Below are 17,156 nucleotides of genomic sequence, written 5' to 3' on the forward strand. Positions count from 1 at the left end.
ATGTTTTATATTGTGGATATTTGTTGCCTCATGGCTAAGTTTTTGCAATGACTGTTTTATAGTTTCAGTAGTTGTTTCGTGATGAAGTCCTCTTATCACAAATCTGAAGGTTTTCTCATTTTTTTCTCATTTTTTGGTTTGAAGGTATGATATTGGGTGTTTTTTTATCCAGTTCGCTGATTAGTGTATTGAAATGTTCTGCCTCTAAAACCTGAACTTTAGTGGTTTCGTGGCCAATGGTTTTAACTGTGTAATTTTTAGTTACAGTTTGAATCAACTCATGTAACCGATCTATAGCTTCTACATTGTAAATTGTTATAGGTGGAGGTTTCGGTTTGTCATTTGGCTTATTAGCTTCGTTGTTTTCATCGGACGCTTCTCCCTCTTCTGACAGCTCGTTGAATCTGTTGTTGGTTTCGATTGGTTTCTGCAGCCAATAGTCGTTGATTTTTGTTTGTTTTTTGGCATTTATTAGTTCTGGACTTCTGAGACTTCGTTTTTTACTATTTTTGTACGGTTTGCCATTCAGGAGTGATTTGTACTGGCTGTTGTGTGGATGTTGAAGGTAGGAATGTTGAGGTATTACAATGAAGTTGTGGAGTAATATTTGGATAGGTAGGTGCGACATTCGTTAACTGTTGAACTTGTATATTGGGTGTTGTTCGCTAATACTCTGAGGTTGCTGATACTGTAATAATTGAGGCGTATAAATACCTGATTGTGGCATTCCATGCTGACTAGCGGGTGTGATGAACTGTGAAGGTTGCATAATTAGTGTGGTAGAAGAGTCCATTTTTAACTTTTTTTGATGTTCACTTAATTTTAAATTTAATTTTTAATATTTTAAAATTTTTATACATCTTTACTAAATTTTTACTAAATCTACCGAACTATTTTGTTTATTAATATATTTCAGCTGTTAGCTGATAAAAAGCAACAGCGTATATTTACTTTTAATGATACTATGAAAAACTTACTACATAAAACTACATATTACTATATAAAACTTTTTAATTTGTTGTTTATTATTTATTGTCGTTGAAATAGAATATTTTGGATACGAAATCGACTGCTATCGACCGAGGTTGAACATTGACTAAATAACTCAAAACTTATTGATTTATTTTAATAACTTTATATAATAAATTTTGCTTAGTCCCTCTATCGATATGTGGAGTAATTTTTAATAAAATAATTTTCACCCCGAAAGGGTTGGTATCCACCCTCCCGGTAAAAGCGCAAGGTGGTAACATGTTACGTTTGCTTTTTGAGGTATCCTCTAACCACTTACCAATTTGCATGAAAATCGATGGAGGTTCACCGATATCGAAGGTAATAGTTGATTTTTACCTTCAGTGAGTGCACTTTACAAAAGAAATTGCAATTTAATGATCTAAATTCGCGTATTTTGCGAGTTCATAAATTATTAAATGATAATATCTGTAGTCGCCAAATATTTAATTTAATTCAGTTTAAGTACAAGTCTCCCTTCAGCCGGGTCTTAGAATATACAGGATGTCCAAAAACTCTACCAACAAATGAAGACAGGAGATTCCTCAGATAATTTTAAGACAATTTAACTCAATTCACCTAGTCCGAAAATGCTTCCTAAGGGAGCTAGAGCTATTTGAAGATGGCGTCTGGCAATTAGTCTTTCTTGCATACCTCCAGAACGCTTCTATTTAAAAAAAATAAAAATTGGTATGCGTATTTATCTTCCAGAGCAGTGGCGGCTCGTGGCTTTGGGGACAGGGTCGGCAAGGTTTTGTCTCCTCAGATAGGTATGCCATCTAATTAAAAGGCTTCAATTTCATAGGAGATTTTTGGTTTTTGTTTTTTTATTTTTTTGTTTTTTTTCGTTTTTTTTCCTATAAATTTAGAACCTAAACCTGTTATAAATTAAGTCTTCTATGTTATTTGGAAGTAGCAAAATGAGTTATAACGTCATTGTAAAATTTATTATGCTTTGGAGAGATTTTAAAAGTTTTTTTCTATTGACATTTGAAATCTGAGACAAGTTTGACATTCTCTCTTGTTTCATGGTGTTTCGACAATACGTTTTGACTTTTTTGGGACAAGAGAAATCCCGTTCATTTGAGGTAGAATTTGCCCACATTTGAGCACAATAATTTATTAATTTCGGGAACAGTTTGTTGTACCTAATGAATTGCAGTATATAAAATTATACATATTTTGTAACTTATTCCACCTTCCGAAAATATTTTGATCAGCATATAAACCTGTTAATCCATTTTCTTATTTTATTTGATTAAAGAATTATGGATAATTTTTAATGAACTTGTCTAATAGATATTTTGAAAATTCTTTGGTGTAACTTTTAAAATTTCAATCGTCAAAGAGGTCAATGACTTATAACAGTGAGTAAATAATAGTTTTGCCTGGTGTAATAGTTTTAACTTTTACCTGGAGACTATACAATTTACCGGACATCAAGGCAGCGCCGTCATAAATTTGCCTTACCAATTTATTTTTGATATCAAAAAATTTTAAATGTCCTATATAATACCAAAAATATATTGTCCTATGGCTTCTACTCACGTCTGAAAACCTAAAACTTCTCATAAATATTTAGACGTAACGCGTATCGAAGAACAATAATTGATACTTGTGAATGACATGTTACCTCTATTAGTAGTTTCGTCTACTTTTACCGAAAAGCATCAAAATGTAACTACTGATTGATTCTTTCATGCTGTGCTGTTTTAGGTACGCCGCTAAATGTATTTGAGTCAGAAAGTAAATTAGAAAATTTGTTAAAAAATTTTATTTGTTTTCTATAATTAACTTGGTGTAACGAATCCTCCGATTCATCCTGTCACCTAAATGGTAATTCCTAACAACTTAAAAAATTGCAATATCAATTATTAAACGACGTAAAACTACCTACTTACCTATTTCATAATTTTATCCCGGGCATGATAGCAAGGTACGTGGCTGTACGTGCCTTTCTACCGTTTGCAGATCACCGCTCGGCAGATTGGTTTCTGCCGTACTTGCCATTCAAATAGTACGGGAAATGTATAATTGGTTGCCTATCGGCTAATATTCCATAGCTTCTTATTACAAGCAAATCGTCAATCTGGGGACGGCTTGCCGAAGCGGGCCTATCGCAATCGGGTGCATGGCTATAGGTTCATTAATTGGAAAAGTCTCTTACGCACAGCGCACAGGGATCACTTAACGTATGGGATCGATCGAATTCTTTTAAAAACAATGAATAAAATTTAGTTTGTATTATCTCACAGATATTTTTTTTATTTCACAGGAACGAATATCATCAACTCTGATTAAATTAAATATTAAAAAAAAATCTATAATGTGTCCATAAATGTGTGGGTCGGCACTGCCGACCTTGTCGACCCTGACTAGCCGCCACAGTTCCAGAGATAAACCGATTCCATCTATTGTGAATTTCTAGTACTGGTCATAGGCGTCCGTTTTGGGTAAGGCAACGGATACTTTACTGCATAACTTTTTTGGTTTTAATTTTTAAGCATTTTTGACTCTGGATTATTAAATTGTGAGGTATTATAGGACAAAAAGGTACTCTTGCGTTAAGTCGATAGGATACACCGTTTTCTAGAAAATTCGATTTGAAAATTTTTCGTTCTATGAATTAAAAAAAACATTTAGAAAAACGAAAACATTATATTCTAGAGATGAATCGATTTTAATAATTGCCAGTTTCTAGTACCGGTCATATTCGTCGGTTTTGGGTAAGTCAACGGTTATTTTATTGCATAACTTTTTTTTCTTTAATTTTCTTACATCTTTTTTTGATATTTTTTTAATTTTTGTTTAAATTCAAGAGACGAAAAATATTCAAATTAATTTTTCTAGAAAACGGTGTGTCCTACCGACTTAAAGCAAGAGGACCTTTTAATACTAGAATACCTCACAATTTAATAATTCAAATTAAAAATGCTTAAAAGTTAAAGACAACAAAGTTATGCGATAAAATAACCGTTGCCCTACCCAAAACGGACACCTATGACCGGTACAAGGAATTGGCAATAGATGGAATCGATTTATCTCTGGAAGATAAATCATCATCATAAGTGGCTCGACAATCCGTTGTGGATCTTAGACAGCTCGCAAAGAAATCGTCACTCCTGTCGATTCCTGTCAACTTCCCTCCATCTTCTGACCCCTAGAATCTTAAGGTTTTCTTCCACATCATCAATCCATTTTCATCGTGGTCGTCCTCTACTTCTTGTGCCCTCTGGTTTTGAAAAAGTTAATCTTTTACTGTACTCGTGATCTGGCATTCTGGCAATGTATCCAGCCCATCTAATTCTCTGCACTTTACCGAATTTCACAATATCTGGATCGGTGTATCACTGGTACAGTTCATAGTTGTATCTTCGACGCCATAGCCCATTTGTATTTACGGCCCCAAAAATATTTCCAAGAATTTTTCTCTCAAAAATACCAAAAAGTCTCATCATTTTGAGTTAAGGTCCACGTTTCAGCCCCATATATCAAAACAGGTCTTATTAAAGTCTTGTATATATTGAGCTTTACTGCACGTTTTATATTTTTATTTTTTAAATGTTTCTGGAGACCGTGTATAGTTCTGTTTGCTATTGCTATGCGTCTTTTTATTTCGTCGCTTGTCGTGTTTATGGAGTTTGCTAGCGATCCAAGATATGTGAATTCCTTGACTTGCTCAAACGTATGGTTGTTAAATTGAATTCTCTGTTCGATATTTCGGGAGTTTTTAGAGACCAACATATATTTGGTTTTTTCCTCGTTTACCACAAGTCCTAATTCACGTGCCGCGTCCGTAAGCCTTGTAAAACACTGCACCATGTCTCTCATACTTCTGCCCACTATAACTATAACGTCAGCGAATGCGAGAGTTTGCGTCGATCTATTAAAAATAGTTCCATTCATTCTAATATTTAATTATCTGACTGCCTTTTCTGGAAGATAAATAATATGCGTTAGTCCAGAGAAATAAGATTTTTCTCGTGACACATCCCCCTCCAGGCCGAAACCAAATTTTTGAGTAGTATGGACATCTATATTATTAACCTATATGTTTCCTGCAGCTGATTTTGATGATATACATAGTTATAAACAAATGAAGATCAAAAAACGGCAAATTTTCGATTTTTTCGTCTATTACCAAAAAGTTAAGCACTTTAAACAAATTTGAGAGTAAGAAATTCATAAATCGTATAATAAACTTCAATATGGCGTTCATTGAGTATGTCCATCCTTATTGGTTGCTTAGAAAATTGCAAAAGAAATCATAAATTTTGAGTTTATATAAATATTCATAACTTATGTAAAAATTAACTTAGAACCTTCTTAATACACGAATTGTTGAGACTTATTGTAATTAAATTATATATTAAATTTCAAAGCAATTGGTCAAATAGTTTAAAAGTTATTTAATTTGTTTATCCCAAATTCTTTTTTTTGCAACACTTTAAGTCAGAAAATTATGAGGTTTATCTTCGGACAGTTTATGAAAGAAGAAAATTTATAATATTACCTTAATTAAAAATAAATGACAAAAAATAATTTTAAACAGTGTAAAATTAGTTTGCAAAAACATGTCGATTTTTTTGCTTATTTATAAACAATTAGAATAACATTTTAACCGTTACCCGCAGAAAAATAATTTTTTCATATTTAGAAAGACCGAATTTTTATACACATTTAGAAGGAAAACAACTATCCTAGGACAATTAAGGAAAAAGTTAGCCCCCCCATTTTTAATTCACAATGCTTTTGCAAAATAATTTTGCAATATTTATAATCATTTTATGTCATTTTTTTAAATTAAATTAATACTGTAAATTTTCTTCTTTCATAAACTATGCAAAGTATTACTGTTGCTTCATCATTTTCTGACTTAGTGTTGCAAAAAAATTAATTTGGGATAAACAAATTAAATAACTTTTAAACTATTTGACCAATTGCTTTAAAACTTAGGATATGATTTAAGCACCATAAGTCTCAGCATTCCTTCTAATAAGAAGTTTCTAAGTTAATTTTTTACATAAGTTATGAATATTTATAATAACTCAAAATTTATGATTTATTTTGCAATTTTATAAGCAACCAATAAGGATAGACATATTCAGCGAACGCCCAATTGAAGTTTTTTATACGGTTTATGAGATTCCTACTCTCAAATTTGTTTAAAATGCCTAATTTTTTAGTAATAGACGAAAAAAGCGAAAATTTACCGTTTTTTTATTTTCATTTGTTTATAACTATGTATATCATCAAAATCGGCTGCAGGAAACATGTAAGTTATTATTATAGATGTCCTTGCTATTCAAAAAATTTGGTTTTGGCCTGAAGGGGGTTGTGTCATCAACAGGATATTTTTTTCCTTATTTCTCTGAACTACGTACCAATTTTCGTTTTTCCAACTAGACGGATTCTGGAGGTATTTAAGAAAAAATAGTTACAAGACGCCATTTTCAAAGAACTCTAGCTCCCCTGTTTTTGTTTGTCGGTAGAGTTTATGGACACCCTGTATAAGCTATACGAATTATATCCGCGATACGATATATTTTAATTTTTCTCAGCATATTTCTCTTAAGTTAAATCAATTAAAGGGTTGTTTGGGGATCAGCTCAAAAATCGAAGCTATATCACTTCGAAAGCTCATAAACAGAGGGGGGCTGAGCCCCCTTTTCATTTTCCCACCTTTCTCACATTTCTCACATTTCCTCACCTTTTAAATTTCCTTCTACAAATGTTTGAAAATCGAAATTAACTAATTTGATTTAGTCATTCTAGAGCTGATATAAAAAAGATATACTTAACAAAATAAAATGAGGAGAAATATCCATATTACTCAAATGTGGTCTCGAGGTAACCAGTTACAAAAAAACTCGAAGAGGTATCACAAGGTTATTTATTATTGTTAAAAATCATAAAAGGACGCGTTTCGGCTTTTACAAGCCATCATCAGCTTAAATACAGGACATAGAAGACAACGGACTGACCAGAAAACAGGAAGAATCAGCTAGTTTACATTATATAGTATAGAGATGCACACACTTCATCATTAATATGTAGCTATTTATAGCATTTTGTTCTTATTGTATTGTAAAATCTTGAAGAACTTCAGCATGTAGAGGAACCATCATGTGAGCCGGTCAGGTGTAAGCTGATGATGGCTTGTAAAAACCGAAACGCGTCCTTTTATGATTTTTAACAATAATAAATAACCTTGTGTTACCTCTTCGAGTTTTCTTGTAACTGGTTAAAATAAAATGACGTTTATTAAATATCATTCAATATTTACATATCGAAACAATACCGGACAGACTACGTGACTTGTCGCATTACGATTTTATAAGATTAGATTATGTCTATAATGCACTTATAATTTGAGTTTTTCTTTCACGACTATTATTAATTCTAAGATCTGTTTATGTTATAGATAATTTTTCCCTCATGTTTAATAGGACCTGTGTACAATTTTTACATCTCTTCGCTGATATGAACAACTTGTTGATAATTATTTCCCCCACATGAAGATTTTCACTAATGTATACTCGTGCATAGCTTAAAATATTGTAAATAATATTATCAAGTTGTAAAGAATAATTTACCTTTTTCGACATTTACAGTAAGTATGGAATAATTTTTAAGATAAAAAGAAGTTATGCCCTGTATATCTAAAATATAGAATTTCCAGACCTGCACAAGGGCGTGATACGCAAGAGGGTTCGTAAGGGCGTTCACCCTACGTAGTTCTTGCAGCTGCCGTAAGCTGCCAACAGCGCTACTATCGATTATCCTTCCTGCACGCGTTACGTCATACTCTCAGGAGTCGGGATGCTGAGTTACCCGATCTAGTAGGCGGTAGCGAATCGCAAAGACCGTCACTTTTCATACCTCCATTGATGACATTCTTTCATTTCTCGGTTTAGATAGAATTTTTACTTTTTTGTAGTAGTGTTGTGCTTGTAAATAACCCCAGTAGTAGTCTCTACCCGATTCGCGTCTTTTGTAAGTACCCTTTTCTCTCTTTTGGGAAATTCCCTGCATGCTCGCCTGACCTTTCACTATTTTCTCTGTGTACATGATGTTTTTATGTGTTTTATAGGTACATTTCTTCCAAGCCTCCCGGAATAGGGATGGATGTAAATAAAGAATATAAAAAAACCTATAAACTCTAAAGATTTGGGTCATCTTGTCAAAATCAACCAAGTAAATGAAACGTATTGATATTGTAGTAAACATCATTGATAGAAAATTTAAGTGCACGTACTAGTTGAGGTTATTTTTTAACAGTCACAAATAAATAAAAATCGGATAATTAAACTACAAATTTTTAAGAAACACAGAGTAATTAGATTTTAAGCTAAAAATGAATAACTAATGTATACAAATTTTATTAATCAAAATAACACAAAAGTTAGTGAAACTATAAAAATAATTTAAGTTCTAAAATCATAAAAAACTTCATCATGTGTCATTGAATCCATGTAAATTAGCATGTTCGTTATTTTACCCTGTTCAAATGAATTTTGGCCATGACTTGATTTTTTCGCTATTTGTTACTATTAGATTTAAAATAGGAGATGATTTTTAATATTTGTTTGAAACTAAATGTGTAAGATGTTTAACTAACCCAAGTAGCAGTGAACTTTAATTTAAAATACTAGAGTGGGCGTAGCAGAATTTATATAAATAAAATCAAAATGAAAACCGGATGATTTTTATTATTTTTAAATGCATCAACTACTCAGAGTTATTATGAGTAATATATTTTAGTTAATAAGTTAATTAAAAATTGAGTATTACAGTGAGCTCAAGTGAAATTAAATTTTTTAGAATAATCTTGTGTCTTTGAGAAGCTGAAGTAAAACTTTCTTTGATTTAATACCATGACCTCTAAAACATCGAAATTATATACATTTTATTTTCTTCTTCATGTGCCTAACATTGGCAATTAACATGGCTATTCTGACTTTGGTTAGGGCAGATCTCAATAGTTTGGCAAATGACAATCCGAACCATTGCCGCAAGTTTTGGAGCCACGAGTGTCTCCCCCTCTCTGCACCCCTTCTGCTGTCTATTTTTCCTTGGGTGATTAGCTGTAGTACTCTATATTTATTGTCCCTCATAACGTAATCCAAGCATTCCAACTTTCTTTTCTTTATAGTTATTCCTATTCCTACCTCTCTCTCCCTCTCTTTACCTATCTGGCGTAGTACCTCCTCGTTGTAGTGATGTTGATTATAGTTACTTTCGAGTATTCGTTACAAATCGTTACTTTTGTATAAAGTAATCATTTACAGTATTCGTTACTTTGATTACTTTTATATTTGAGTACAGGTAATCATACCATATCGAGAATCTCATTTCTTAGTACATATTTTGTATTAGTATTAGTAGGATACTTTGATTACTATGATTACTTTTGTATTTGAGTACCGGTAATCATGTCGAGAATCGCATTTCTCATTATTTCGTATAAGTATAAGAAATTAAATGATATGTAATCTGTTATGTTAACAATTATTAAAAAAAAAGGGGTGTCCGATATAATTTTGTCCAGACTAATTAATAATTAATAAAAATAATTTTTTTTATAAATTCTGCTAAGTTTTTTGGCCCGGGCAGATATTATTTTAGATTTCTGGATCATAATAATAAAATGCACAGACCAATGCATTTAGGAAGAAATAAATTATTTTTAGGGAAATAGTGAAACGGGAAAAAGTTTTCAATAGAAAAATGGGTGGAAATGCATAATTGCAGTATAAAATGCATCCAAAAGTACATAAACATGTCAAAATCAGTATATTAAGGGTTCCTTTTTCTCTAGACCTGATAAGAATAGTGTGTATTTATTATTAAAATCTAATGTGTTAGCTACACTGTTATTTTTAAAGAAACGAACATCTGTGAATTATTATCTATCTCGACAAATCGTATAGACGTCTGTTTCTGGGTGCATGCTTTATGCTCTGTTAAATGATATACCTCCCTCTGTTTCAGCTACTTCTCAGCGCCCTGTAATCCTGTAAAACTCTGTAGTGGAATACCGGTCCGATTCCGATATCAACCGATTGTAGATACAATACTCAAATAGGTACTCGCTCTGATACGATTGGTACGAAGTAACGAAGTAATCAGAGTAATCAAATTAACGATTTGCCTATCTGTATAGTAATCGTTACTTTCGGTATTTGTAAGTAACGAGTATTTTATAACGAATAGATTCTTTTTCAACATCACTACCTCGTTGGTCACGTGCTCGGTCCAGGATATAAGTACGTAATATATGTCCGTAAGCCCACATTTCGAAGGCCTCTACTTTTTTCATTAATGTTGCGGTCATTATCCACGCCTCCATTCTATATAACAACCGGGAATACATAACATTTCAGAAGTCGGATTTTGAGAGGTAGGGTGATGCTGTTAGTGGTGAAAATTTTCTTCATGCTAGTGAACGACGCTCTTGCCTTTTCTATTTGTATACGTATTTTCTTTGCTTGATCCCAACTTGAATTAACTGTTGTTCCTAATTTGATCTACGAATCCACTTGTTAATTTCTTTGATTGTCTAACATAAGATGTCTTGGTCGTTGTAGTTCTTTGCCTACTAACATCCATTTGGTTTTGGTGATGTTAGTTTGAGTCCGTATTGTGCACTTGTTTTTTGTATCTTACTTATTAGGCAACTCAGTTCCTCCATGCTATACTCGCTAGAATCACAGTGTCATCAGCATACCTTATGTTAATAATTATTTCTCCATTTATTTTTATGCCTTCTGTGCTTTCCTCCAGCTCTGTCTTAAGTACTTCTTCTGAGAATATATTAAAGATAATTGGAGACAAGATACAGACCTACCTTACCGCTTTCTTGATCTCAATTTTTTGTAGTATTTCTTTAGAATAATATAAATTACAATTATTAGATTCTTCTTGTAATAAACACTTCTTTTGAATTGTCGGATATTGAGTGTCTTTGTTTTTCATTAGTATATTTAAGGCAATCTATCAAAATACTTATTAATGATTGACCACAGTTACAATAGTTACTTAAATGGCGATTTGCTTTAGAAATAAGTTAATTATATTAGGTCTGTTCGTACAGGTACGAACAAGTTCAGGCAAACTTTCGATGAAAGGCACCAATTATACGGGTGTTTGATGAACCGCCAGGAATCAGCCGACTTAAATTAAGGAAAAGGTTTATGAGAAATGTCAGCGTCGAACCACCCGAACTGTTCCCCCTACATCCAGAACGATCTAATGGAATGAACCTGGACTGGAGAACCTGGCGGACACTCAACCGAATACGCACAGGTGTTGCCCCTGTAAAACAGAACCTTATTAAATGGGGCATCAAGATAGATAACGACGCACTTTGTGAGTGTGGGGAAATACAGAGCGTGGAGCATGTGAGAGTATGCAGACTTTGCCCATCACAGTGTACCATCGATGATTTATGGCTCGCAAATACAAAGGGTGTAGACGTAGTCCGATATTGGGCAGAAAAACTGTAGTCGGATCCAGACACGAAAAAGTAAAGAAAGTAAGTGTTGTCAGATCTTCCGTTTTTCTGAAAATCTAATCTTTGTTATTTCAAATGGAACACCCTGTATATTTCTTGCGTTTTGACGTCCTTAAGAAATACTGATTATTTTCCATGTTTTATTCCCTATACCTAAAGGCCATAATTTCGGAGTTATTGCTACATTTATTTAAAAAAACTTTTTAAACAAATTATAAAAATCAATTTTTTCGGCCTGCGTAGAGATTATTTTAAGTTCTTTGGACCATTGGGAACAAAAAAGTTCTCTTGTAATTTTTCTCTAAAGTTAATCGTTTTCGAGTTATAAATAATTTAAAACTGAAAAGAAATCTAATAATTAGGTACGATTTTCAAGGTTAAAAAACGCAAATCAAAAACATTATTTTTGAAACTGCCAAGTATAGAAATTCAAGCTAAAGCCTTATTTTTTATTTTATCAGTTACTAATAAGTAATTTGAGCTTGTTTCATTCTAAAATATTATTTTTTAGTTGTTAATGCAGCCCGATCGCCCGTCCTCTCATATGCGCTTCATTAACATTTATTAAAAGCAATGTTTTAGAATAAATCGTGCCAAAAAATTTTATAGCGAGCCCCTGGAAGAAGGGTTTGGGTACTCCGCAGTTTCAAAAATAATGTTTTTATTTTTGTTTTTGAACCTTCAAAATCGTCATTAATCGATTTTTTTCAGTTTTAAATTGTTTATAACTCGAAAACGGTTAACTTTAGATAAGTTAGTCTGCTGTATCAAATGCGTAAATAAGCCATTTTAACAAATAACCAGCGGCCAGTGATTATCTCACAACATGAATTTTTTCTATTCTGTGATTCTGTTAAATTCCCCATTTACTTAGCACTTTCCAACACTGTATTTACTAACACTAAAGATACAACTTTTATTGCCTCAAGGGCGCGGGCGTGACGATTAACTTTTTGGTTGCTTTACAGAGTAGTATATTATGTTGGTATACAAATGAAACGAACTTGCTGTTTTGTATCGTTGAGGAGATAGGAGAAGTAATTGACATTTTGTTAGATCGTCTTCTTCTTTTTCTTCTTATTCTTCTTCTTCCTCTTCTTCAGTCTATTTGCATCCATTCCTGGAGAAAAGCCTCACATTGAGTTCTCCCCTCCATTTGTTTGGTAATATTTAGTGCTAGTTTCTCCCTACTTTTGCTTTATTGTAACGTCACCGTTTTTGTGGCCTTCCTCTTCTACGACTTTGTTCGCATGGCCTCCAATGTATAATGATTTTCGTTTATCTTTCGTTATCTTATCGTGCCACGTGGTCTACCGAGCTCCTTTCGTCGCAGTTCTTCCAATTACATCCTCCACCTTCGTACTCATTTCGTATTTGCATTTAGAGAATCTCCTAACATAGCTCGTTCGATGGGCGTCAGCGTTTATCTTAATTTAGAGATTGATAACTCTATAAGTATCACGGTATCACGGTATGTGTTTTATAGGTACATTTCTGCATCTCTCTTTTGGGAAATTCCCTGCATGCTCGCCTGACCTTTCACTATTTTCTCTGTATACATGATGTTTTTATGTGTTTTATAGGTAAAGGCTATAGCCGGATAAGATGGTCAAAAATGCCCCCGCACCGATCAGCCCCGCTACTTATGTTTTCGATAAAGGATATAAAATTATGCCATCATGCAAATTTTTAGCTTCCCAGAGGTCCTAAAACGTCTTAAATCGAGAAAAGAAGAATTTTTATGTTTTATTTTTTTGTGAGCGCAATTTTCCTTTAAAAAATCTGAAAAAATTCAAGAGGTTGTATCTTTTGAATACAAAACAACCTAATTTTTTTCAGATTTTTGTAATGAAAAATGAGCCAGGAGAAATTTTTGAAATTTTCAAAACTTTTATCGATATCTGTAACGCGAAGCAAATCGAATCGCATATCGAAGATTCACCCTGTTTGGGGATACGCAGTAGGCCGCGTTTAAAATTTAAAGTTCAGTTGACTATTTTAAAAATTGTGAACCATCAACCTGTATGACTGTGCAAAATTTCAAATCTGTATATATTTTGATAGCCGAAACATAGGGGTGTCTTCATCTTAAATGCGACACACTGTATCTTATCAATTCGATAATTTATTGCAACTAATATAGTCGTATTTTGTATAGATTCAAAATATACAATGAGAATGCTGACTAATTCACTAATTTTATCATAAAAAGTTCAAATTAATTGCATTGAAATATTGAACCAATTAATGCCTATTAATATAATATTATTATAATTATTATAATAAATAGAGTGAGTTTTATGTATAAAACCCTTCAAGTATCTCGGAAACGACTTGAACGTTTTTCATAGGTTTTGGTGGGTAGGGGTTTTCTAATGCAGCCGAAATTACAGTGATAATTACATTGTTGTCAGATTTTCCGTTTTTCTGGAAATCTAATGAACTTTCTTATTTCAAAAAGAACACCCTGTATACTTTTTGCGTTTCGAAGTCCTTAAGATATGCTGATTGTGTTTTATGTTATATTCTCTATACCTAAGTGCCATAGTTTCAGAGTTATTGCTACATTTCTTAAAAAAAATTTAAAGAAATTATAAAAATCAATTTTTTCGGCCCGTGTAGACATTATTTTACGTTCTTTGAATCATTGGGAACAAAAAAGGTCTTTTGTAATTTTTCTCTAAAGTTAATCGTTTTCGAGTTATAAACAATTTAAAACTGAAAAAAATCGAATAATGACGATTTTGAAGGTTCAAAAACAAAAATAAAAACATTATTTTTGAAACTGCGGAGTACCCAAACCCTTCTTCCAGGGGCTCGCTATAAAATTTTTTGGCACGATTTATTCTAAAACATTGCTTTTAATAAATGTTAATGAAGCGCATATGAGAGGACGGGCGATCGGGCTGCATTAACAACTAAAAAATAATATTTTAGAATGAAACAAGCTCAAATTACTTATTAGTAACTGATAAAATAAAAAATAAGGCTTTAGCTTGAATTTCTATACTTGGCAGTTTCAAAAATAATGTTTTTGATTTGCGTTTTTTAACCTTGAAAATCGTACCTAATTATTAGATTTCTTTTCAGTTTTAAATTATTTATAACTCGAAAACGATTAACTTTAGAGAAAAATTACAAGAGAACTTTTTTGTTCCCAATGGTCCAAAGAACTTAAAATAATCTCTACGCAGGCCGAAAAAATTGATTTTTATAATTTGTTTAAAAAGTTTTTTTAAATAAATGTAGCAATAACTCCGAAATTATGGCCTTTAGGTATAGGGAATAAAACATGGAAAATAATCAGTATTTCTTAAGGACGTCAAAACGCAAAAAATATACAGGGTGTTCTATTTGAAATAACAAAGTTAATTAGATTTTCAGAAAAACGGAAGATCTGACAACACTTACTTTCTTTACTTTTTCGTGTCTGGATCCGACTACAGTTTTTCTGCCCAATATCGGACTACGTCTACACCCTTTGTATTTGCGAGCCATAAATCATCGATGGTACACTGTGATGGGCAAAGTCTGCATACTCTCACATGCTCCACGCTCTGTATTTCCCCACACTCACAAAGTGCGTCGTTATCTATCTTGATGCCCCATTTAATAAGGTTCTGTTTTACAGGGGCAACACCTGTGCGTATTCGGTTGAGTGTCCGCCAGGTTCTCCAGTCCAGGTTCATTCCATTAGATCGTTCTGGATGTAGGGGGAACAGTTCGGGTGGTTCGACGCTGACATTTCTCATAAACCTTTTCCTTAATTTAAGTCGGCTGATTCCTGGCGGTTCATCAAACACCCGTATAATTGGTGCCTTTCATCGAAAGTTTGCCTGAACTTCTCCACATATTGTGAGGTGCATCTACGGTCGTCTGGTGATGCGAATCCAGCTGCCCGGTACAGTAATGGTAGAGGGGTAGGCTTCATACAACCGGTAATTATTCTACATGTTTCATTTAACGCCGTGGTGACTTGTTGGGCGTGTCTAGATCTACCCCAGACGGGACAAGCATATTCCCCTGCTGAGAAACATAAGGCCTCAGCTGTTGTCTTTAAGACCTGGGGGTTTGCACCCCACATGCTCCCTACGAGTTTCCGGAGAAGGTTGTTTCTCGTAGAAACCTTTTGTCTTGTGCTCTGACAGTGGAATTTATACGTTAGTGAACGGTCTAGTATCACTCCAAGATATTTGGGCCTATCAGTATGTTCCAAGCGTTGTCCCTCCCAGGAAACATTCAGTTTTACATGCGCCAGATGGTTGTTGAGGTGGAATGCACATACTTGGGTTTTAGTAGGGATTGGCTTTAATGAGTTTTGTTTGTAGTAAGTTGACATCATGTTTAAAGCCTCTTTCATTGTCGACTCTACTTGTGTGAGTGTTTTCCCCTTTACGGCGATACCAAGGTCGTCAGCGTACACAAAACTCTCAGTCTGAGAGTGCATTGGTTGGTCATTGGTGTAGATGTTAAATAGGGACGGCGCCAGAACGCTTCCTTGAGGTAGGTTATTTTTTGGGTTCTCCATCTGCCCTTCTTTCCATTTTGCACAACGTAGAAGCGTCTATTACATAACAGTGATCTAATGATATTTACCAGGTCATAGTCAAGCACAGTGTTATAGATCTTAGTTAGCAAGGTTCTGTGGTTTATCGTATCGTAGGCCGCTGTGAGGTCTATCAAGGCTACTCCCACTATCTCCCTCTGCTCAATTCCCTCCTCTATGTGCTCTGTTAGGTTCAGCACTTGGCTGTGCATGATTTACCTGGTCTGAAGCCTGCTTGTTGTGGGATTAGTTTTGCATCTAATGTCTCCTGGATGCGGTTCAAAATGAGGCGTTCATACAATTTATATAAATGACATAGAAGAGATATCGGACGGTAGCTATTCGGTAGTTCAGGGTCTTTACCAGGTTTCAGAAGGGCTACTACTTTTGATTTACGCCACATTTGTGGAATCTGGTAGGTAGAGCGACAGATGTTAAATAGATCGAGCACCCATTGCCTCGCTTTTTGCCCGAAGTGTTTTATCTGCTCTGTTAGGATTTCGTCCACTCCAGGGGATTTTCCATTTTTCATACAGTCAATACCATTTTTAAGCTCTTCGATGGTAAATGGGTTTCGCAAGAGCGTTTTTGCCTGGTCTTGAGTTCTTATAATCTTTGGCGTTTTGCAACGATTGTTTGTTTTGCCATTCAGAAGCAGTTGGTGAGGTATCTGATTTGGCGTTATTGCACATGGCTCTTTCACCTCTGTGGGATCACCATTAAGTTTTTTGATCATATTCCAAGCCTGCTTACTACTGTGCGTCATATCCATTTTACTTAAAGTCTCGCTCCACCGTTCTTGTCTGGAGGCGCTTAGTATTTGCTGCAGTCTCTCCCCTATCTCTGCCGTAACTTCGCTAAATGGGTCTTTACTATATTCTTCGGTGTACTTTGTCATAATGTCTTTTGCTTCATCGTTCAGACCAGATATGTAATGTTGTTGACATCCTCTGGGTATGTGTTTACATGAGGTTCGTTTTACAAGTTTGATAAACGCATCATAGTTTTTGGGGATCGGGACTATATTTTTCACTTGTGTTTCCAATTCATCAGTATATTTTTCCCAGTTCGCCTTTTTGAAAT

The 17,156-nt window shown here is 33.9% G+C and overlaps 1 protein-coding gene across 1 annotated transcript in view; it reads left to right on the plus strand.

Annotated features, from left to right (window-relative positions):
- The first annotated feature begins 7,845 nt into the window (after positions 1 to 7,845).
- The window catches only part of LOC114325310 (coiled-coil domain-containing protein CG32809-like), an 837,016-nt gene continuing 827,705 nt past the window's right edge, over positions 7,846 to 17,156 (plus strand). Inside the window, exon 1 of the mRNA XM_050653062.1 lies at positions 7,846 to 8,007. The gene's annotated coding sequence lies outside the window, so the exon portion shown is untranslated. The remainder of the gene's footprint in view (positions 8,008 to 17,156) is intronic.

This window comes from Diabrotica virgifera, chromosome 6 (genome assembly GCF_917563875.1).
Source record: "Diabrotica virgifera virgifera chromosome 6, PGI_DIABVI_V3a".
Classification (NCBI taxonomy): domain Eukaryota; kingdom Metazoa; phylum Arthropoda; class Insecta; order Coleoptera; family Chrysomelidae; genus Diabrotica; species Diabrotica virgifera.